This window comes from Orcinus orca, chromosome 7 (assembly GCF_937001465.1).
Source record: "Orcinus orca chromosome 7, mOrcOrc1.1, whole genome shotgun sequence".
In the NCBI taxonomy this organism is placed as follows: domain Eukaryota; kingdom Metazoa; phylum Chordata; class Mammalia; order Artiodactyla; family Delphinidae; genus Orcinus; species Orcinus orca.
The window spans coordinates 16,276,538-16,301,125 of record NC_064565.1 but is presented as its reverse complement, the minus strand read 5'-3'; positions in this window follow the sequence as shown (position 1 = coordinate 16,301,125).

Sequence of the window (24,588 nt, the reverse complement as noted above, 5' to 3'; positions counted from 1 at the left end):
ATGACATCACCAAGTTCTCACAATAATCTTCTGTGGTCAACACCAGTTGCTTCATTGAATAGACTGGGAAACCAAAGTTTGGGAAGTTTGGGTAAGTTGACCAAGATCTTTTACTTTGTGACTGGCATTCAAATGCTGTTCAGTGTTTACCTCACCTCCTTGGGTCAGGGAAAGAGATCCAGTGGCTGTCCTTGGGCTCCCTTTCCTGAGCCCAGGGAGGCCTCCTTCAGAGATTTGCAGAGGATGGCGGAGGTGTCCCTCATCTCCTCAGGCAGCCCTTCTCTGCGTAGCATCAAAGAGATGTCACCATGCAGGGGAAAGAGTTTGGTTTTGGGGTCATTTGGTGTCCCACTTCTATCATTTTAGCTGCACGACCCTGAAAAAGTTACTTAACCTCTTTGGGTCTACCTATCTTTAAAGATATCTCTTCCTTATCTTTAAGGGGGATTGGAAGGGTGGGCAGTAATACCCACAGGGCTGTGTTGAGGTTTAGAGCAAACAATGTGTGCGGTGTGACTGGGACTGTTCCCAGAATCTAGTACGTACCAATGAACCACTGTAGTGACTGCCAAACAAGTTCAATTTGAGCGCTGAGATACATATGCTGTGTGATGCAGTGGAACAAGCATTGGACCTGAGTTATAGCAGCTGGGTTCTCATCCTGAATCAGCCGTCCACCAGCCCTGGGAACATCGATGAGACTCTGAACCACTCGGAGCCTCAGTTTCTTCATCTGTAAAGTGGTAGCTTAAATTGACCCCGGTCCCCTGTGATCACCCCAGAGGATGGTTTTGAAGAACAGGTGTCTGTGCAAGAGCTGTGTTCACGAAGGGGTTAGAGTTACATGAAAGAGGGACAAGACTGTGTCCCCACCCCAGATGAACTTTTGATGCGGTAAGTGACATAACACACTCAGCTATGAAACTCTTGGGCAAAACGTTGGTATCACATGAGGACAAAAATGATGCTACAGAGGACACTTGGGATTATAGCTGAACACCTCCTGCCAGCATCAGGCTTATTTGGATTTGTTGGGTCCTCACTGCAGATGGAGGAGATCAGCTAGACACTTGGGGAGACTTTTGCTTTCAGGAAACAAACTCAATTTCTATTATTTGAATTTCTGTTGTCTTTAAGAGCCAGCTGGGTCTGCCTGAAGTCTTCGCTGTCACTTGAGGATATTTCTATGCATGTGAAGATCATTGCAAACAGCTTGCCCACTCCTGTTTGCTTTTTCCAACTCTTCCTAATGTTTCAAGGGGGGGGGGAAGTAGAATTTGCATTGTTGAGCACCATGCGTGAGGGGCAGGCTTAAGCTATTTGCATTTATTATTCCATTTCGTCTTTGCAACAACTTACCTGGTGGACGTTATTGTCATTTTGCAGATGAGGAAACTGAGGCTCAGAGAGGTTAAATAATCTGCTCAAGGGAACAAGCAGAGCAAGTGAGTAGCACTGCTGGGATTTAAACCAAGTATATGTTCTTGCCTCCCTGCTCAGTGCTGAATTTCCTCCTGAAAGACTTTCTCCATCCCTTACCCTTGAAAGATCTTACAGCGCTATTGACTTCCTTTGTACCCTCTCCAGGCACTAACCTCTGGACTACCCTGCACTGTGGGGTTGGCTCCTGTGTGCCATAGGTAGTGCTCTCTGTTTTCCAGGTGGGAGCGAGTACAGCTTGTTTCTCTAAACAGAGAACACCTGAGGGTAGGATATGTTTATTCATTCAGCAGATGTGGGCTGTGTACCTACTGTGTGCCAGACACCATTCTAGGCACTTGGACTATAGCAACGGATAAAATAGACACGCTCTTCTGTTTTCACAGAACATATTTTAGTGGGGAGAAGATAGACAAGTTAATGAACCAAACCCTACTAACTAACCAGCTAATACATAGAGTTTGCTGGATAGTGGAAGATGCCATGGAAAAAAATAAAACAAGAAAGAGGGTACACGCCAGTCAGAATGGCCATCATTAAAAAGTCTACAAACAATAAATGCTGGAGAGGGTGTGGAGAAAAGGGAACCCTCCTACACTGAGGTGGGAATGTAAATTGGTCCGGCCCCTATGGAGAATAGTGTAGAGGTTCCTTAAAAAACTAAAACTGGAGTTACCATATGATCCTGCAATCCCAGGCATATATCGGGACAAAACTATAATTTGAAAAGATACATGAACCCTTATATTCATAGCAGCAGTATTTACAATACCCAAGACATGGAAGCAACCCAAGTGTCCATCAACAGATGAATGGATAAAGGAGATGTGGTACACACACACACACACACACACACACACACACACACACACACAGAAGAATATTATTCAACCATCAAAAAGAATGAAATAATGCCATTTGCAGCAACATGGGTGAACTTAGAAATTATCATACTAAGTGAAGTAAGTCAGACAAAGACAAATATCACATGGTATCCCTTATATAGAATCTAAAAAATGATACAAATGAACATATTTACAAAACAGAAACAGACTCACAGACATAGAACACAAACTTGTGGTTACCAAAGGGGAAACCTGGCAGGGGGATAAATTAGGAGTTTGGGATTAACATATACACACTCCTATATATAAAGTAGATAGCCAACAAGGACCTGCTGTAGAGCACAGGGAATTACACTCAATATTTTGTAATAATTTATAAGGAAAAAGAATCTTAAAAAGAATATATATATATATATATATATATGTATATAACTGAATCACTTTGCCGTACACCTGAAACTAACACAGCATTGTAAATGAACTATACTTCCATATAAAAATGGTTAAAAATAAAAAAGAAAGAGGATGGAAATGTCATTGGGGAGGGGTCACTGGGAGAGGGTCATTGAGAGAGGGGTTTAAAAGGGACGCTCACAGCCAACCTCACTGCAGGTGACCTTTGAGCAAAATCTGAAGGAGATGAGAGACAGGAGGCATAGGTAGTGAGAGGAGTGCTCTGGGAAGAGTGTTCCAGGTGGAGGGAATGACAAGAGCAAAGGCCCTGAGGTGAGGGGTGCAGGTCTTTTACAGGGTAGTGAGCAGGCTCGTCGGGTCGCTGTGGCCTGAATGGGGCAGTTGTGGGGCAGGTGAGGGGAAGCTCCCAGAAGACAGGAGTCATTCTGCTGAATTTGCCTTTTATTTGGAATGAGGTTGGAATTTAAAAGGAAGGCTCTGAGCCGAGGAGGGACATGACTTGAGTTATACTTTCACAGGCTGTCTCTGCCTGCTTCCTAGGGAAAAGCCAGAAGGAGGAGAGGTCAGAAGTTAGGAGGCTACCAGGAGAAAAATGTTTTCATTTCTTTAATTTTGTATCTTTATGAGTTGATGGATGTGCACTGAAACTTACTGTGTTAATCATTTCATTATGTATGTAAGTCAAATCATTATGCTGTACACCTTAAACGTATCCAGTGCTGTGTGTCAAGTATATCTCCATAAAACTGGAAGGGAAAAAAAAAAAAAAAGAAGCAAGGGTGAGCTATATCAGCCTGGCTTCCACCAGTATGAGATTTAAAAAAAAAAGGAATTTAGGAAGCTATTGCATTAATGCAGGCGAGGGGGTCAGTTCCTCGGAGCACATCGGCCTGAGTTATTTTGTATCCACTCTCCTTCCACCAGAAGAGAGTGGCACATTGCAGGTGCCCACTAAACCCTTGTTAAAAAATGGAAAGAGAGGATGCAGCATCATCTAGTGCTTACAGAGTGTGGGCATTGCTGCTGGATTCCAGCTTCAGAGTTCCTGTGGTGTGACCTGGGACACGTGACATTCCCTCTCTGTGCTTCAGGTCCCTGATCTGTAAATGGCATAATAACAGCCTTGACCCTGTACGCTTCTTGTGAGGATTGCACAGAATAATGTATGTGAAGGGCTTGGAAGGGGGCCTGGTCCACAGTTACGGCTCCACGGATATCTGTAATTACCAAGGCAAGAGCAGGCTTTATGTGCCTTTGTTGAAGAAAGGGAAGCGTTGAGAGAAAAATATTAGAAATCTTCATGAATGATTTGGAAATGTGAGAAATACAGAGTATTTCTTTTTCCATATTTCCATTCCAGCAATGCAGTTTTTGTCGCCCATCACTCTTCTTTCCTGGGATGCAATCAGATTTTGGTTTTGCTGACATATTCCAAATGGGCTGGTAGTCTGATCAGGCAGCAGTGGGAAGGTGGGTTCCATCCTCTGCCCCAGCTTTTCTCCGTATGGAGCAGCCCTGTGTCCTTTCCTCTTATCAAGCTTCATGGCAGCCACGTTAAAAGTTTATCGCTAATGTTATTAGTTTCTAATCAGGGCCCACTGAGATTATTACCTAATAGTTATTGCTCTGCTCTTCCAACCAGATGTCAAGTATAACGAGCCAATAAAACTGCTATTAATTTAGGCTGAGTGACAATTTTAGGCCCTCGGAGCTCAAGATGAGGAGCCTCATAAAAGCAGGGCACAAATAATTGGGGTGCTCAAAAGTAATAACAAAAACGGTGAGAATATGGATAAATATGTTTCTAATTTAAAAGTGAAACAGCTCTGAATACTAACATTTCTCATGCACTTTCCTGGGATGAATGGAGCAATTTTCAGGGACCCAGCCTGCAGGATTTGGGCAGAATGGCTGAGGAAGTCTGCCCTTGACAGGGAGAAATTATGGTACCACCACAGCCCTGTTTACCACGGTCCTGTTTGGTTCCAGTGAGAGAATGGGGTTCACGGATGCCTGGAAGAGAGGGTTTCCCTGGAGAGCTCAGTGAAACGTGCCTGTTTTGCGGCCAGCCTCTGGGGCATCCTGACTTGTCCCTGCCTTGACACGCACCCCATTTTTGAGAAATACCCTCTTTCTACTCACCTCTTCTGTCCTCCTGTATAGGGTTTTGAGAAGCTTGTGTTCAAATCCTAATTGCATGGGCTTCCCTGGTGGCGTAGTGGTTGAGAGTCCGCCTGCCGATGCAGGGGACACGGGTTCGTGCCCTGGTCTGGGCGGATCCCACGTGCCGCGGAGCGGCTGGGTCTGCGCGTCTGGAGCCTGTGCTCCGCAGCGGGAGGGGCCACGGCAGTGAGAGGCCCGCGTACTGGGAAAAAAAAATCCTAATTGCATCACTCTCTGAGGGAGCGATCGAAACATCCTTCTGAATCTCATCTCCCTCCTCTCCCAAAGCAGCAATGTGAACAGCACCTACCTCAGAGGACTGCAGGTGCAGCATTCAAAGAAATAACAGATGGAAGGAGCTTAGCACGGCGCCTGCACCCCCATGAACTGGACCAGATATTGCAGTGCTTTAAATGATGCAAACGTGCTTCCTCCTTCCTCCTTGCCCATCCATTCCTTCTCTTTATTCCCTCATTTGGATACTACTTATCAAGCATTTAGCAGAGCCAGAGGGGGTACCTTTAAAAGGTTCACTTCTTTCCTTCCCCATCCTCAAATGCATAAATAACGCTGTCCTGTGTCCTTTCACTTTGTTCCACCAGTTTTTGTTTTATTTTATTTTATTGAAGTATAGTTGATTTACAGTGTTGTATTAACTTCTGCTGTACAGCAAAGTGACTCAGTTATACATATATATACATTCTATTTCAAATTCTTTCCCACGATGGTTTATCACAGGATATTGAATATAGTTCCCTCTGCTCTACAGTGGGATCTTGTGGTTTATCCATTCCCTATATAATAGTTTACATCTGTTAACCCAAATCTCCCAATCCATCCCTCCCCCAACCCCCTCCCTCTTGGCAACCACAAGTCTGTTCTCTGTGTCCCATTTCAGCATTTTTAAAGACACATAAGCATGTTCTGCACACACACTTGGCTAATTGTGATGGTAGGGGTGTGGGGTGCAGAGGTGAAGCTTCAGTGGGTGCTTCGATTCTTCTAATGTCTGGTGACTGTAATCAAGGAGGACGACCCCTGCATGGCCCTGGGAGAAGAAGGGGTGGAGTAAAGGTTTCAGAAGAAGACTCCCTTGCTGTGGGCCCTCCATGGCCAAGCCTTCCATTAGTAGACCTGGGGTGTGGGGCTTGGTCCTGAGATGTTGCTGCAGATGCAGACTAACTGTTCTCAATGGTTACTTGTTCCCACTAGGTACATAGGTCCATCCACTCCATTTCCCAGTGAATGGACTGTGGGCCGAGATGATGTGCAGCATTCTCTCATCTCTCCCCATGCCTGGCCCATAAACCCTACCTTCCAACCCTCCAGGCCTCTCTTCCTTTGTCTGCTGGCCACCCTGAAAGATGCAGTAGTTCATCTGGGACCCTGCAATGTCAAACCAGTGGACGGAGGAGCCTGTCCCTGAATGAGCACCTGTCAACCTGCACTGAATAGTGAAGTGAGTACACAGATGTCATGGTGTAATAGGGAAAAACAAATCTGACTCCATGTTAGATCTGTTCTTTAACCTTTGTATTCTATTGTTTTTGCTTTGAGTTAAGAATGTTGCCTATAGCCTGAAATATACAGGACAGCCTGTTTGGAAGGCTCTGAGCTTTAAGAGAATAACACTTTCCCACTCACATAGAGATACAAAGTCACAGAACAGAGAATAACACTTGTCTTGTTGGAGGTTTACAGGAACATTGTGACCTAACCTACCTGGACAGCTGCAAGCACAGAGGATTCTGACACCAAGAAGTGGTAGTATTAAAGAAGCCCCTTTTTAGTATAAAAGAAGCCTGAATTCTGACTGGGGTAAGATGGTTCTCCAGGATTAGTCCGCCATCTTCTTGGTCTGCTGGCTTTCTGAATAAAGTCATTATTCCTTGCCCCAGCAACTCGTCTCCCAATTTATTGGCCTGTCATGTGGCGTGCAGAATGAGTTTGGACTCAGTAACAATGGTGTGGAGGTCTGGAGGTTTGGGATCATTTGTTATAGCAGCTAAGCATCCCTGACTAATACAGATGGGCAGGACTTTGCCAGGTAGATGGGCAGGAAGAGGGCACTGCAGGTCACAGGTGTGGAGGAGCCAGAAGCCCCCAGGTGTGTGCTGTGGGGACTAAAGTCAGCCAGTACTGCAAGATGACCCAGTGGGAAGGTGGGGGGTGGTGACGGAGAGGGGGCAAGAGCAGAGGCTCAAGGGCTGTGTTTGCCATTTAGGATCGCACTGTAGGCCATGGGGCTGTTGGAGAATGGTAAGAAAAAACTCTGACCATAATGCTGCTTTGAGCATGCCCTTCTGGTGGCAATTCTCCAGGGGAGGATGGATGAGGGTGACGTGGGATTTGTCCCAGGCTGATGGATAAGGAGGCTTCACAGATGGTCCAGGGGAGACAGCATGGAGGCCTGAACTAGGAATGTGGTGGTGTTGGTGGGAGCTTGAGCTGACAAAGTAGCTATTTCAGAAGTAGAATTTGCAGGACTTGGTAGTCATTTTGGGCCCGGTTGGGATTGGGGGAGGAGACCCCTAAGGCTTCCTCTTCCTTTTATATCCTTTTCTCCATTCCCCTTCTTTCCTAATTTCTTTCAAGTGTGAACTGTGAGCTGTCACAAAATGAAGTTTGGTTCTTGTTTTCTGGGGGCATGCTTGCTTCCCACAGATGGACTGACCCACAAGGATGCAGAGCAAACAGTACTTGCCCATCAGTACCACACATGCCCTGGCTCTGCTGTCTCCCAGGGTGTGTACAGGCAGTGGGCATCCAGGTGCAAGTTTCCTCAGCTCTGACTTCCTTGTTGTGGCCCCTCCATGGCCAAGTCTTCCATCAGTAGATCTGGGGTGTGGGGCTCCTAAACCACCTGTTCATTCACAGGTGGATTGTGGGGACGGAATCATTCTTCCAATTGAGTCTGTTCATAAATTCATCACCAAGCAAGAAGATGGGAAATTATTTTAAATGGATTTGAACAGAATTTTAGCATGTTCAGCAGAGTCAGATTTGCTTTTGGAGCTCAGGTTAAAATTTGATGTGTTAATTGAGTCTCCAGTGCAGCTGGATTATCTTTGCTGCTATTAAAGTAGAAATCAATATTAATATTTTCTCCCTGTTAACCATTTTTCTAGAACTAATATTTTTCTTCCCTTCATGTCTCCTTCTATGACTCTGTTACCTTTGCATTTCTAATTGTGTTTGGAATTTATGGAGTATTTTTTTTTTTTTTAAAGAACACAGATAGTTTGTGATGCTGCTGCATTTCCCATCACATCTGGGATCAACGTCTGTAATGGATTCGCTTTTATGCCCAGCTCCTGGACAGCCCTCTCATTATCTGATAAGAGAAGATTATTTTTGCTGGCCTTCTAGGTAATGGAGCCTTTTCATTTGTTTTCCTGCAAATAAGAAAGGGGCTGGTGAGAGGATGGGAATTTTGTCCAATGTACATCTTGAGAGAGCTTTTCTGACCCTCTGCTGTTCACGCAGCCTCACCTCTGACTGCAGACCTGTGCTCCCAGCCCCTCTCTGGGCGCCAAGTTCATCATCTAACCAAGATGTGTGTGCTCACCTGGGTCCCTGGGATCTTCCCCACCGTGTCTGGGGCACTGGTGTTCCCTAATCTGGGTGTATAATTGGCGCTTGTGCCGAGAGGCACTCTCATTCCTTTCCTCGTGCTCTACAGTGAGTGGTGCCCAGTGATTTTATCGCTCCCTCTAGGAATGGCTCTCAGTTTGTTAGATGTCAACTCCTTAGCATGGCACGCAAGGTCCCCTGTAATCTGTCCGTCTTTATCTCTTTGGCCTCATCTCCAGCCTCCATGACGGGAATCTGAGCTGTAGTTATGCAGAGCTGCTTACAAGTTCATGAAGACAGCTTGAAAAGGGGCCTTCCCATGCTGTTCCATCTTCCTGGGAGGTCTTTCCCCACGAGCTACCCCTCAAGGCTGAGCCTGAACGGCCCCTCTTCTGAGAAGCCCCTTGACCTTAAAGGCAGTTGGCTGTTCTCTGTCTTTCACGTCCTTGTGGTCTGTCTTTCTCTCTTCTCCAGTTGACCCTGAGTTCCTTGAAGGCAGGGCTCCTGTCTTCCCATCTCTCTACTGCTGCCACCTTGTACTCAGCCTGGGGTAGAGATGTGCTTGGTGAAGGCTAGCTGAGCGGCACCTTGCCATGTGTGTCTGGTAACACAGCCCCCATGGGAAGTGCTTCACATGCCTACATGCTTCACTCATCTACAACACACCTCTGTGAGGTAGGTGCTGTTCCTTTCCTCCATGTCACAGATGAGTCATTTGAGGCACAGAGAGGTAAAGTGACTTGTCTAAAGTGGCTCAGCTTATGCGTGGAGGTGACAGGAACAAAACCCTGGCCTCTCATGCTTCCAAGCCTATGGTCTTAACCATTTTGACCTATGGCCCTTCCCCTCCTCTCTGTTTCTCTCGCCCCTGCATCTTGACAGGTCTTTGTCCTCTCCTGCTGCTTTCCTGCCTCTCTCAGAGGATACATATTGTTGTAAGAGGAGATGGTGGTCTTTGTGAAGTTGAAAAACAGCGTAGGTGTGCTGTGTGGGGCTGCCCTCTGTTTGTCACCCCTCCCCGCACCTCCCCTGTGTAGACTCTAGCTCTCTCTGCCCCGTGTCCCAGGAGCTCAGCTCTGGGGACTCTTCACTTGCTCTCTGGCTTCCATTTGGCCCATGGAGGCACTGGGATGGGGGACAGAGGCAAGGTGGTTCCTGCTCCCTCACTGTGTTCCCCTAGAGCAGGGGTTGCAAACACTGTAAAGTGCCAGATGGTAAATATTTCAAGCTTTGTGGCCCAAGAGACAAAAGTAAGGCTATGAGTTAGGTACTGATATAACCATTTTAAATGTAACCATTTGAAAATGTAAAGTCATCCCTAGCTCATGAGCTATAACAGAGCAGGCAGCAGGTCTGGTTTGGCCCAGCTGTAGTTTGCCAACCGCTGATCTGGAGTCTACGGCAGGGGTTGTCAAACTTTGCTGTGTATCAGCATCACTGGAGGGCTGTTCTAAGACAGAGAGCAGACCCTGTCCCCAGAGCTTCTGATTCTGTAGGTCTGCAATGGGGACCGAGGATTTGCCTGTCTAACAAGTTTCCGGGTGGTGCTGATGCTGCTGGTCTGGGTACCACAGTCTGAGAAGCATCAGAGTGGAGATGGCACCTGCCAAGTGTTCCTTTGGGCTCAGGGACTCTATTCTCCCCCTTTGCTCCTTCAGACCTGGGTGCTTCCCCATCCTTTGGGGATTCCCTTAACACTGCCTAAATCTTTGTAAATCATTCTTTCCTTTTCAGTTAAACCCTTTGCGTGCTCCATCTTGGTCAGAATCTTCCTGATACTTGAAGGGTTTCCATTTTCCAGAAAGGGCCTGAGAACTCTGTGTCTGTGTACGTTAAAGGAATACTCCTTGGAGGAGAATGTTTCATCGATGAACTATTCTTGTGCTGATTGCATAAACATTCCTAAAGAATCTCTTTTGTGTGTGGCTCTCTGGGAGCTGGGACCAGTTCAGAGGATGAATAGGACAGAGCAGAGTCCCTGCTAACAAACGGGCATCTGTAGGACGCTATGGGTGTGTCAAGGCCACCCAGCTCCAAGGAAGTGGCTCAGGGTAGGCTCTCCAGGGGAGGAGATGAGTTCAAACGAAAAGTATGCAGCCAGCCCATAAGAAACTGGAGGTCTTGGGGAGGAGAGGGTGTGTGGAGGGGCCTGGGGAGCCCTGGCCATAGTGTGTGTGTGTGTGTGTGTGTGTGTGTGTGTGTGTGGAGGGGCAGGGTCTGAGAGCAGCCGTACAGCTAGAGAAGTAAGCAGAGGCCAGATCACAGGGTCCTCATTGAGGATAAATGTGGGAACATTGGGGTTTTCATCAGGGAATGACATAGTGAGATTTCCAAGCAGAAGGACCACCTCAGTGGGGAACTGCATGGATGGCACATGGGACAGAGGCTGGTGGCTGGGCAGGAGGGCCCCTCACAGGCTGCCAGGCTGGTTTCCCACTGATCTGGGTTGGGACAGGCTGAACCTGGAAACCGTGGCTGCCAATAAGCTTTAGGATAATCTGAGACTGGCCTCTGCCATTGCACGTGTGCCCCCTGGTGAGTGTGTAAGAAGAAAACCTCTACACAAGGCCTCACCTCCTTCCTCTGGGAAGCAGAATTCTCATTGGGCTGGACGCTGTCCACCGTGACTTCGCTTGAGGGCTTCATTTCACAAATGAAAAATATCAACGAATCGAATCATCTCGAAGAGGTAAAGCGTTAAGGAAACCATGGCAGCCCAATGTCTGTGTTTCCTGCGAGCCAAAGGCTTCTCTGAAACATTTACCCAACATCTCTGAGAGCTCCCACCAACCAAGGGCTACCTTTTTGGAAAGGTCAGACTTTTAAAAGGTTAATTGTTACCCTTAAGAAAATCACAAAAACAAACTGCAGGGCTGCATCTTTAATGAGTATTTGGTACAGCGGTTCCCAGAAGCACCATTCCTGACGATTTGATTTAAACAAGACTAGTCTAGAAATCAAGTGCCTGTGGCAACTTCTGACTTAAAGTGTGCAGGGCCGTCTGCGGTTTAAGGAGTATTACTGTGCTTCGGAAATGTCCTCTGGCCCAAACCCCAGCCAGCCAGGAATTTGAGCGCTGCTAAATCCTTGGATCTTTGCAGTGAGGTGGCTGAACAGCCGAGTGCGGAGGGACCCCAGGATTTCAGCCTCTTCTCTTGTCAGAGTGCTTTCTCGCTCAGCAGTCTCGCCCAGCCCAGCGCCTGGCCGGTCCCCTCTGAGGATGCCTTGTCCATCGGCTTCCTCTTGCTCACTTCCACATGGCTGCTCTGCAGCCGCCTCAATGCAGTTTGACCAAATCAAATCACTGTCGCCCCTTCCCTCCGCGCTAGCTCTGCCCTAGCCCCTACCTTCTGCCGAGCGCGTCGCTCCCCCAGAGCTCGCCCCGCCCCCAGCTGGAACTCTCTGGTTCTTGGTTATTTTCCCATTCTGCATTGTTCATCTAGGACCTCGTCCTCCCAGTTGCCAGGTCCTACTGATTCCTTCCTCACGATCCGTCTCAGGACTGTCTCTTTTCTTCGCTGCGGGCACCACAGGGGTCTGATCTGAACCTCTCTCCTAGGTGATTCCAATCACTTCCCGCCATCTTCGTTGTGGGTCATCCACGCGGCCCGCTGACACGAGACAGATTTTCCTGAAGATCTGCTGTGATTCTGTAAATCCCTCGATCTAACGGCTCACTCTTTTCTTATCTTCTCTGGAATGAAACTCAGGATTTCAGTATTCATCACCTTTGCTTAATCTCTTACCCTCCCCTTGCCTTTTCTAAATTAAATTTATTTATTTATTTATTTTATTGAAGTATAGTTGATTTTCAATGTTGTGTCCTCCTCCTTTTTAATTGTGAGAGCATTGTAGAGATCTACCCTCGTATCCAATTTGTAAGCCCACCGTACGGTATTGTGAGCTATAGTCACTGGAGTTAGGCAGACCTCGAGAACTTATTAAATATTACACAACCTATCACATGGAAGAGAATGGTCTCTGGTCTGAACTGGAAGCTCGCCTCGCCCCTCTGTGACTTTGCTTGGCCCTCACATGCCTGGGATGCCCCTGCACTCTTCCTGGGGGGGGGGGGTCTCCCTCTTCCCCATGTCCTCCCACTATCTCCCTGGTCACTCTGGCTGTCCTTTCTCCTAGGCTGCAGGGTATTATGGCTGTTTGTGTCCATGGGGCGTTAGAACTGCTGGACTGTGACTTATTTACCTTGTAGCCTCACAGCTATGCTTTTTGAAACTGTTTGGTTTGTTTTTAATCCATAGAATGAAGGTAATCATTCTTCCAAAGCAAGTGTATGGGGTTAATATTATTGATAAATGCCAAGGGTACAGTGAGCTCCCAACAGAGTGTCTGGCCCACGGTGGGCAGTAAACACACAAGCACGGTCCAGAGTAGGTGGGTCATTTCAAAGGGCGGAAGTCAGGGGGAGGGAAGAAGAAACATAGGAAGGGAGGAAGGAGGGAAGGGAGGAGGGAAGGAAGGGGGTAGAAAAGCTAATTTGCTAGAACTGTCTTAACTGTTCTCCTCGCAGTCAGACCATAGTCTTCCTACTTCTCTTACGTGGTAAGCTCTGTCCCATCTCTACACCTTTACCCATTCTCTGGATTTCTCCTGAAAGAGCTGTTTCCTGGACTGTACCAGGCTGCACCCAGTCCTGTGGATTCGTCTCCTGAAGCCACCACACATGCACTCTAAGAGCTGTTTTCCCTTAAATTTTCCCTTACTAGTTGAGTGCCACATGTGGAAGGTCATACAGAGTCATCAGCCACCTGTGTGTTTTTATTGCACATGCTCCATGGTTTTCAGGGTCAGAGTTTCTTGCTCAGATTCTACAAAGTTTCTGTTTTAGATGCCATTCCTCCATGTATCTAATGGCCTCATTCAGTGCAAAACAGTGAGGTGGCTTTGCCTTCTGCTTGATGCCTGTACATGAGGAGGCTGTCCTTGGGTCCCCCCCCCAACCCCGTCTTTCCTGCCTCAGTACTGCTATGGTCTAAATACCTTAAGTATGTAGGTAAGATTTAGGCGGGATCTGTTTTCCCCTCCAGGTTCCTCCCCTACGTCTCCACCTGGCTGGGCTGGCCTCCTAGGAGGAAACCTACAAGGCCTCCCACCCTCTGACTTACAGTTGCATTGGGTCAGTGTGTCACATCAGGAGGAGGGGGAGATGGGGTATTTCTTTTGGCTTCTCCCCTGCATGGTTGCCCAGGCTGGCTGTGGCCCACCAAAGGTCACTGCACTTAATGTAGCCTCTTCTTTCCTCTGGGTCAGGCAGCCACCCCCTCCCTCTCCTTCAGGGGGTGCTCCTGGTCATTACTGATGCCAGGGTGCTTGTGCATTCCCAAATCTCTGCCCCAAGTTAGTAGACAGGTTATTAAACTCCCTTAACTTACAAGTGGACTCTTCCTTCCTGAAAAATATGCTCTGTAAGTGCCTTGTGGATCAAACTCAGAAATATCGCATCCAGCAAAAGAAGCCCCACAGGAAGGAATGTGTATGAAGTTCAAGAACAGACAAAACTCACCTGTGGTGATAGAAGTCAGGGCTGTGGTTGTTTGTTTTTGAGTTGGGACTTGGCAGGAGGGAACTCGCTGAGGTTTTGGAAACGTTCTGTCTTGTGATTGGGTGGTGGTTATGTGAATATTTGCAATTGTCAAAAGTGATTGATGCAAATCAAAACTACAGTGAAGTGTCACCTCACACCAGTCATGATGTCAAAATCTTGGCTCTCTGTGAACCAATGCTGAAAAGAAGTATGGAGACAGCGATTTGGAGTAATGAGAAAAAAGGCTTTAATCTTTGCCTGCAAAGGGGGTAACACAGCAGGCTAGTGCCTCAAGAACTGTGCCCCCCTCCCTGGGGAATAGGGAAAGGTTATATATCCTGGAGCTCGTGGTCTGGGGTAAGTGATAGGCTCAAAGTAATGAAGGTCTTGCATTTATTTTCTTCTGCAAATTCATGGCCAAAGCTGCTGTCAGGTGGCTCAACAACTGGGTCTGGTGTCCCTGAAGTTATGGGCCCATGACCTTCTTTCTGAAATGAAGAGTGCTACAAGGGAGTGCAAGGAGAGAAGAAATGCCAGGTACAAAGGGTAATTCATGTGGGGTCAGAGAATAATCAGCTTTGTGAAGGACAAGTCTAGCTACAACTGTTTGTTAGTAGTAACAGCTAAAGAATAACCAAGATTGCTTAACTCTTTCAGGCCTGTTTATGTTGTTTCCCCAGCCTGTTCATTGTTTCCTTATTTTCCTTGTTTATTGGAAAACAAAAGTTTCATTTCTATTTTTGCTGCAATGGTCAGAATGGCCATCATGAAAAAGTCTACAAATAATAAATGCTGGAGAGGGTGTGGAGAAAAGGGAACCCTCCTATACTGTTGGTGGGAATGTAAATTGGTGCAGCCACTATGGAGAACAGTATGGAGGTTCCTTAAAAATCTATAAACAGAGTTAACACATGATCCTAAAATCCCACTCCTGGGCATATACCTAGAGAAAATGCTAATTCAAAAAGATACATGCACCCCAATGTTCACTGTAGCACTATTCACAGTAGCCAAGACACAGAAGCAACCTAAATGTCCATCAACAGATGAATGGATAAAGAAGATGTGGTACGGGCTTCCCTGGTGGCACAGTGGTTGGGAGTCTGCCTGCTGATGCAGGGGGCGCGGGTTTGTGCCCCGGTCCGGGAAGATCCCACGTGCCGCGGAGCGGCTGGGCCCGTGGGCCATGGCCGCTGAGCCTGCGCGTCCGGAGCCTGTGCTTCGCAATGGGAGAGGCCACAGCAGTGAGAGGGCTGCATACCGCAAAAAAAAAAAAAAAAAAAAAAAAGAAAAAAAAAAAGAAGATGTGGTACATATATACACAATGGAATATTACTTAGTCATAAAAAATGAAATAATGCCATTTGCAGCAACATGGATGGACCCAGAGATTATCATACTGAGTGAAGTAAGCCAGACAAAGACAAATATCATATGATATCATTTATACGTGGAATCTAAAAAAACAGGTACAAATGAACTTATTTACAAAACAGACGTAGAAAACAAACTTATGTTTACTGAAGGGGACAGTGGTGTGGATGGGGAGAGATAGATTAGGAGTTTGGGATTAACATATACACACTACTATGTATAAAACAGATAACCAACAAGGACCTACAGTATAGCACAGGGAACTATATTCAATGTCTTGTAATAACCTATAATGGAAAAGAATCTGAAAAAGAATATATATATATATATATATATATATATATAAAAACTGAACATATATATAAAAAACTGAAAGCAACCAACAAACAAACTAACCCCAAAATTGTTCTTGAAACAAAATTCATCTTTGGGAAGACTTTTAAAAAATTTGGCTACAGTGTTAAGACACTGGCATATGTTTTTCTGTAGGTTTATTGGTAATTTGTATTCATTTTATAAAATGTCTATTCATATCTTTTTAAAATAAATTTATTTATTTTATTTATTTATTTTTGGCTGCATTGGGTCTTCATCACTGTGCGTGGGCTTTCTCTAGTTGCGGTGAGTGGGGGCTACTCTTCGTTGTGGTGTATGGGCTTCTCACTGCGGTGGCTTCTCTTGTTGCGGAGCACTGGCTCTAGGTGCGCAGGTTCAGTAGTTGTGGTTCACAAGCTCTAGAGTGCAGGCTCAGTAGTTGTGGTGCACGGGCTTAGCTGCTCCGCGGCATGTGGGATCTTCCCACACCAGGGCTCAAACCCGTGTCCCCTGCATTGGCAGGAGGACTCAACCATTGCACCACCAGGGAAGTCCTATTCATATCTTAAAAAAAAAGACATTATGAGAAAACTCTGCTTCAGAATAACTCAGCCTACACTTGAGAGGCAGTGAAAGGTTATCTATTTGAATAAATCAAGGAAAAAAGTCATTGAACTCATACATACATTTTATTATATGTAAATTATACCCAATAAAATGTAAGTATCTAGAATTACAAGGGAAAAGTAATTTTACTGAAATACATGTAATGAAATGTTAAATGCAAGTTTGTGGAATGGATAAAAACGTCTTCCTTTTCCTCAACTACCCATCAACATTCTATACATCCTCAGTCATGAGCCCGCAACCTGGTGGCACCTAGGGCTGCAGCATCCTTTCTTCCAGCCCAGAACTGTCTCCACTGTCCTCACGGGGCATCTACTGCACCTGTGTTAACTGCTGTATGAGCAGGTGTTGCTGAGTGCAGGCAGTGCCTCTTAGATGCTTAGAAACAGGGATGGAGACCCTGGCACAATCCCATGCACAGAGTAGACATTCAATGCCTAAAACCAAAGCCACTGCTTCTTTAATAAACAGCGATTGAATTCTTATTCTGAACTAGGCAGCAGGTTGGTGACTAGGAAAACTATTTTCATTTTTTAAATCGAGTCTCATAAAGTCAGAATTCTGTTTCCTTGGTCCTTGAAGATTTGGCAAAACCTGGCTCAACCCCTCAAATTCATGGGCTTGTGAAAGGGCTGAGTCTGCCCACGTTCTGTGATTTTTTTCCAGTGTTTTTCCATAGAGGCCCCCATCTCTACTCCTGTTGCTCTTCCTGTCACATTCATAACACCCCCGTGGGAACCTGGGCACAGAGGTCTGCTGTTTAGGTAATTTTCATAAAAAGAGAAAATCAACTCTAGCCCAGCATTGTGTGTGGGATGTTGGGTGTCAGGATGGAGACTCACCAGGATGGCTGGCCTCCTGCATCCTCCCTGTATGCCTGCCCTTGGTCCACTGACATCCTTAAGTAGGGTCTCAGTAGGTGAATTCCCTACACCAAGCAGCCTCTAGGGAAGTAAAATCTATTCTTTCACGTTTCCCCTGCCACAGTGCCCATTTTCCCATTTCTTTTGAATTGTTTTTCAGGGACCAATCAAAGCAGGTCATTTTTCCTTTCATGAAATTTCCTGAAATTCTAATAAAAATATATTTTTCCATCTTATTACATCTGATAGAAAAGTATTTCAATCTTGTGTGGTGGCACCAATACAGATGACCTCTCTGGAGGATGGATGAGCAAAAGACAATAAATTGTGTAATTTTGGCCTTTGGCCATCCTCACCCAATACAGCTTCTGCCTTAGATGATGGGCTGTGCTCTTCTCTGGGACTGTGCTTGGGGATCTGTTCCATGGCACAGCCGGGATGTGGGACTATCTTGTCCCTTCTACTTGAGGCTTCTCAGCCACTATGGGGCGCCCGTTGTCGGGGAAGGTGTCAGGTAGCCTGGTGTGTGTTTGGATGTCATGTATGCAGACAGAGCTGCATGAAGATATGAAGGGTCAGGGTGTGGGTAGCCGGAATTCCCAGACTAGATCTTCTCCAGCTTCTTTTACCCTCAGAGCCAAAGTCTACCGCCATGTTGGACCCTATCCTTTGGGAGTTAGGGTTTGTGAGGGGGCACCCATACTAACCAGATCTTCATTCTCTGATCTCAGTTTCTGGAGGTCCCACATAGAATTCTTCTTTTTGGTGCAATTTGTCCCAAGATGTCCATCAAGAGTTGAAGGTAAAACAAATGGAATGCAATTCCACTTCACAAAGTCTTTGTATTTTCTTCAATCTGTCCCGTAAGTACCTGGGCTCTGATGGGTTGCCTAGGAGACCATGCATGACCCTGGAAGGGAATGAGCCTCTAAGTTGTCCTGAAGATCCCTTCTGAGGAACCCAATAATGACCTCACCCGAGGACTCTGCCTGGTTGGGGGTTCAGCCTCCTGCATTAGCTTTGGGTCTGGGAATCTGAGTTTATGCTCCAAGATCTTTGTGAGGTTTGTTTCCTGAGGGTAGCAGTTTTCCTGGAGGTAACAGACTTTTATTTTCCTAAATTCACAAGAATGGGGGGCAGAAAATCTCAGCCTTTTTGTGCAAGCTGGGTCTCTTGAGCTGCATCTCACTGTCAATCATTTTCTTTCCACTTTGCTCCAGCTGGATCTGATTTTCCAGATTAAAATCATGAGGGGTTGGTATCCAGCTTACTGCCAAAGCCTGGGGAGGTTTTACCGTGATGTCTTTTCTCCTTCCTGTTGGTGCATGTTCAGAAACCTGCCATGTGGATGCCAGCACCATCCACAGTCCTGCAGGCCTGTCTGAGTGTTCTTTGACCCTGGAGACAGAGAGATTCATGACTTTTGACTATGTGCAATTTCTAATTCTGGATGGACCACACAATTTTTCTATTCATCACCATTGCTTCTCCACGTCTGAGACCTGTCTCCCTTGGAACATTTCAGTGGCATGTCCTAACTGTGGCTCAAAATCTTCCTCTTCAATCTGGCACTGTTTGCCCCCAGATGCCTTATCTGGGCTAGCATCCATGCACCTGTGGCCAGCGATTCCAGGCTAGCTTGGTAGTTACCCCTTAACAGGAGGCCGGGCTCTGGAGCAGTCTGTCTCAGCAAACAAAGCAGGATGAAGACCTTCTCGGTTATCTTGATCTGGGTGATCATGGGTCTCTTCTCCTCTTTTAGGACTGAGTGTCACTGGAAGCTGTATTGACCCCCAATCTGTAGGGTTTCCTCTGGTTGGCTAGTTGATAAGTTCATTTCTTGTCCTGTGTTGCCCTGGCCAGGGTACCAGCAAATGCTCTGTGTGTATTGCTCTCTCTACCTGCCTGGATAGGAACATCACTCCCTCACATTTTCATGCTGGTCTTGGGGCTATGTGACCACTGTCCTCTGACCCAAGCATCACCACTCTCCTCTGACCCAAGCATGAGCCTGGTCCCTGCAGGAACAGTCATCTTTCTCCCCTTTTGGCAATCAGGATGAGGGTGCCCTTTGGCTTAGCTCTAGGGTAGTAATTTCAGCCACACTGCATTGCACTGGGGTCCTGTTTTTCAGCTTTAAGATCCTAGGCCTGTGCCCCAGTGTTACTCAGCTGTCACTTGGGTCTGCACCGCCTCCTGAATATCTAGGTAAATGAGACTCTAATCTTCAATGTCATGGATCTTGTGAGCTCAGAGCTCTCTGAACAATTGCTGTGAATTCAAAACTTGAGTCCTCAGGGTCTCCATATGGGCCTCTTTGATGACCTGGATGCAAATCTTTGCCTGTTCAGAGCTTTCCTCCAAAATTTTTACTCAAGCCAAGCTGATACTCTGCCACTTCTGTGTTTTTTGTTTGGTTTTCTGTTTGTCTTTGGTAGAGAAGAGCTGCTATAGGCCAGTCAGATCTGTCTTGATGAACACAGTTTTCTCTCTTTCCTTAGGCAAGTATTTTTAAGTTGGACTTGGCCGCGATCACCAATATTATTTCATACTCAATTGCAGGCAATATTTCCGGCATGGAGTAGGTTTGAGTTTATAAGCAAGGGGGTTTGCAATGCTTATTTAACAGTATTTGGCTTACCAGATGTTACCTAAACGTGGATAAGTAAGGGAAATGAAAACTAAACCCCTTATTTTCGCATTCATGTGAATTCATGAAAAGCACATTGGCTTTTTTTCCTACTCCTCAAAATTCTTTTTTATTCAAAGAATTGCATTTTTATTATTAAGTATCACTGTATTCATATTGTAAACAAGATTTATAATATGCCTTAAATAGCTAATACGTACTTAGTTGTAATGGCTCTGTTCAACTTTCCAGCTATTTTTAATCACCACTGAATGCAACCCTGACATTAACACTGAATATATATATTTCATACTAAGTTATTTTTCTAGAAGTCATTCTGCTTCCTAGAAAATGTTCCTTCCAGAGATTCTTTCCAGAAACCTGGACATGGTTCTTCATAGGAATTTCTGCTGAAAAGTCTTTTAATTAAACTTTAACCTATATCGTTGTAGAAACAATCATCATCATCATCAAATTTGCGTTCTAAACTCTTTTCATGAGCCCTAGAATAGAGCACCTGTAATAGCTTTCTGTTCTTTTCCTGGCCAACAAAACGTTCTCTCCATAGCTTTACGGTAAAAGAATGTAATGCCCCACACAATTTAAAATCATAATCTACTCTTGTTTAATGGTATTTTATTGCCTTTATCTCCATTTATCTATAAATACGTTTTTAAACATATGATGTCCATACCTTTCTGTCTTCTTTTTTGCTCACTCACACTAGAACACATTTCAATGTTTCTCTGGAGCCTTCATAAATGTAATTCTTAGTGCCCATAATCTATCTTTCTATCTGCATCTTAACAATCAAAACTTTTATTTCCCCTCTGACATCTACAAACACATTCACTCAAAAAGCTGCTTTTAGCCTGTGGTTTCAGGTAAGACTGCCCGGGTCTGATAGTAAACTTGGCTCTGCAGTGGTTCTCTGACTTCGGGTAAGTTATCCTCACCCCACTGTTCTCATCACAGAAGCCTGATAATAATAGTGCCATGTCATAGGACTGTTGTGAAGATCAAATGTGTATTATGTGAAAAGCTTTTGGATCAGTGCCTGGCACAGAGTAAGCCCCTAATAAATGTTGCCTATTATTCTTTTCTCGTTTTTATTCTTATTTTTTGCAAACATTTCCATTAGAAATTACCTAGTTCCCCAGGCTGGCCTAATGTCTGCTTGGGTTGTGTAATGCATACTCTTAATTATTTTCATTCTTCACAGTTTATGGAGAATCCCTTGGAAATTCTCTACTCCCTGATTTAAGTGGCTTTCCAGGTAGAGTAAAATAAAACGATTTTGTGTGGAGGTGAGCTGGCCCCCTTGCATTAATTACAGAAGTAACAATAGTGTTCCCTAAGAAAGCAGGTGTTGGTTTTTGAAAATTTACATGAAGATTGCTTTGTGGCATATGTTTTGTTTGACAACAAGAAATTTTATTTCTTCATAAGTAGATGCAAACCAAGAACGTAGAAAGTCACATAAAGGGTTATGTGGAATCACAATCACTGCATTGTTCTGAAACTCACCCAGCTGAGTTTCTGAACGAATTGGCCTTCAACAAATTTACTATTAACCAATACCCCTATAGCCAGCTATATCACTTACTAGGCCCAGTTAGACCATTATGAAGTTTAGCAAGTTGAAGTTTACTTCTCTGTCTCAAATTTTCTCTTATCAAATTAAGAGAAACCCTGCTGAATTTCACAGGGAAATAAAGTGTTTTGAAATGTAAATATAACTATAGATGTATACATAAAATAAACTATAAAGTGCTCTGCAAATATCTTATTAAAACTATGCATTTTCTTTGAAAGGTCAAGAGATTATTTTAATTCACATTTTTAGGAAGCTTATTTTCAATTAAAGTTAGGATTGGTGGTCTTTGTGAGTGAGGAGAAGTCTACTCAGTTGTAGGTTTCATTCATATGATAGAGAACCCCTGTTCATATCTCTATATAATATAATGCTGTCTTTTCAAAGAAGGCTTTATTTTTCAAAGACCACCTGTGTAAGCAGGTGAGAAGAGCAAGATCACAGACCTTCTCTCACTGTGTACTGATGACATACTTTGGGTGAATTCCATTTCAAATCAGCAAAGACATAGTGGATTTGAAATTAGAAGACCTACATTTGCCTTTGGTTCTCCTGAGTAATCTCGGCAAATCAACGAATCTCTCCCTTCCACCTTGCCCTTCTGTCTTCTCACTTATTTCCTCTAAAACACATTGCATGTCTGAATTTTCCAGAAACCTACCCACTTTTATTCTGAGTCTCGTTGGACGCAAATATAACCATTTTATAGTTACAACTATAAAAACTATAAACATAACCTTTCTAACTAGCTGTATTTCTTTATAGCAGTCTCTTGGAATCACAGAAATAAATTTTGTTTCAAATATCAGAGATTATCAGTTCTCTGGTTTCTTTGCATATTAATTGAATGCTAAGCTTTAAATAGAAAACATGATACTTATTTAGAAGTTTTCTTTCATGCACTTAGATTCTATTAAAGACTTAAGAAATTATTCATTTTTAAGGAAAGAAGGGGATATTTTAAAAGTACAAAACGTTATGTTAAAAAATAGTTTGTTATAGATTGAATTGTGTCCCCCAAATTCATATGTAGAAGTCCTAACCCCTGGTATCTCAGAATGTGATCTTACTTGGAAACAGGGTTATTGAAAATGCAATTAGTTAAGATGAAGCCATCCTGGGGTAGAGTGGGCTCCTAATCTGATATGACTGGTGTTCTCATAAAACGGGGAACTTTGGACACAGACACACACCAGGAGAACACCAGAAGATAAAGGCAGAGATCCGGGTGCTGCTTCTACAACCCGAAAAGAATGTCAAATATTGCTACAAAACCACCTAAAGCTGGGAGAGAAGCACAGAACAAAGTCTCCCTCCGAGCTTTCAGAATGATCCAACCCTGACGAAACTTTGATCTCCAACTTCTAGCCTCCAGAACTCTGAGACAATACATTTCTGTTATCTAAGCCACCCACTCTGTGGTAGTTTGTTAGGCAACTCTAGCAAATTAATACAGATTGTAGTACAAGGAAGTGGGGTGCTTCTGCAGGGAATACCTACAAATGAGAAAGTGGCTTTGGAATTTGGTAATAGAGTCTTGAGGTGCTTGATAGAAAAAGCCTAGATTGCCTTTAGGAGATTATTGGTAGAAATAAGATTGTTAAAGGAATTCTAGTGAGGTCTCAGATAGAAATGAGGAACGCTATTGGAGACTGGAGGAAAGGCAGTCCTTGTGAAAAGGTGGCAGAGGACTTGGCTGGATTGTGTTTTGTTTTCTGGAAAGTGTGAGCCATGGACTCGGGTATTTAGCCGAGGAGATTTCCAAGTGAAGTGTCGAAGGTGTGATCCGGTTGCTTCTTGCTGCCCGTGGTAAAATGGGAGTGGACAGTGATGAATTGAAGAGGGACGACTAAGCAAGCAGTGCTCTGGAAGCAGGGCCAAGGGTGTAGCTGGACAACCTTTGCTAAAGAGATTAGGTCTGTGGCTTGTGGGTCCAATCAACTGTCTCAAGGGAAATGCTGCCAGCTTGGACTGAAGGGGACAGAGTAGGGATGAAATGAAAAAAGGTTGCTGGACTTCTCGGATTCTACAGGCAAGAACTGAGCTGATAGTGCTATTCAGCTGCAAACAACTGTTGTCCTTCAAGAAAAAGGAAGAATGACTCAAAGGCAGCTTAGAAGATGGTGAGGCTACCTCTTGCTCCATTGTAGTGTACCTGTCTTTCTTTTTCAGTGTCCCTCTAGACCAGTATAGTTAGTACCTCTTTGCTTTCACTTTGGGAGGGCAACAATATACCTAGACAGTCATGCCCCAGAGGTTCACAGAAGCCCCTTCTATTTTTCCTAGGTCCTTAATACTTAAATGATCTAAATTTCCCTTGTGAGACACATGACTATTCACTGCTACAACACCCTGAATCCTGCCAACCTCCTGCCCCTACAAGAAGAAGGGAAATTTCATGGCTGTCTTACCTTGGGGAACTTTCTGTACCTCACTCAGATTTACTAGAGACTTCTACTGAGAATGCCAACCTGACATCATTTATGTGTGGATAATTCCTCAAAGGTGAAATTGGAGCTTATCAGGAGAATATGCTATTTCCAATGAAAGCTGTCCTTTAGAACATGGTTCTCTACCTGAGGTAAAATCAACCCAGCTTTTGACAAGTAAGTGAAAAACTCATTGCACTTACTTGTCAACTAGCCAAAGAACAGAGAACAAGCGTATACAGTTGTCCTTCAGTATCTGCAGGGAATTGGTTTCAGGACCCCCCCCCCATATAATCAAGTCTCATATTAAAATGGGGTAGTTTTTACGCATAACCCACGTACATCCTCCCATATGCTTTAAATCATCTCTAGATGACTTATAATACCTAATGTAAGGTAAATGTTATGCAAATAGTTGTAAGTACAATATAAACTCTATGTAATAGTTGCCAGCATGCAGCAAATCCAAATTTTGCTTTTTGGAATGTTCTGGAATTGTTTCCTGGATATTTTTGATCCACAGTTGGTTGAATCCATGGATGTGAAAACCATGAATATGGAAGGCCAATTGTATACAGATATCAGGTATGATTTTGGAGTAGTACATGACTCGGGGATGCTTTGGAGGAAAAGGCTTTTTTGCCTTTTCTGAAGCTCCTATCAAAAGTGGACAAGTTAAGGAACTTTTAGATGCATTCTAAAACAGTTTTAACCCAGGTAACAATCTTAACTAAACCCTCCAAGTATTTAACCACGTCATTATAAAATGTCAATGATTAG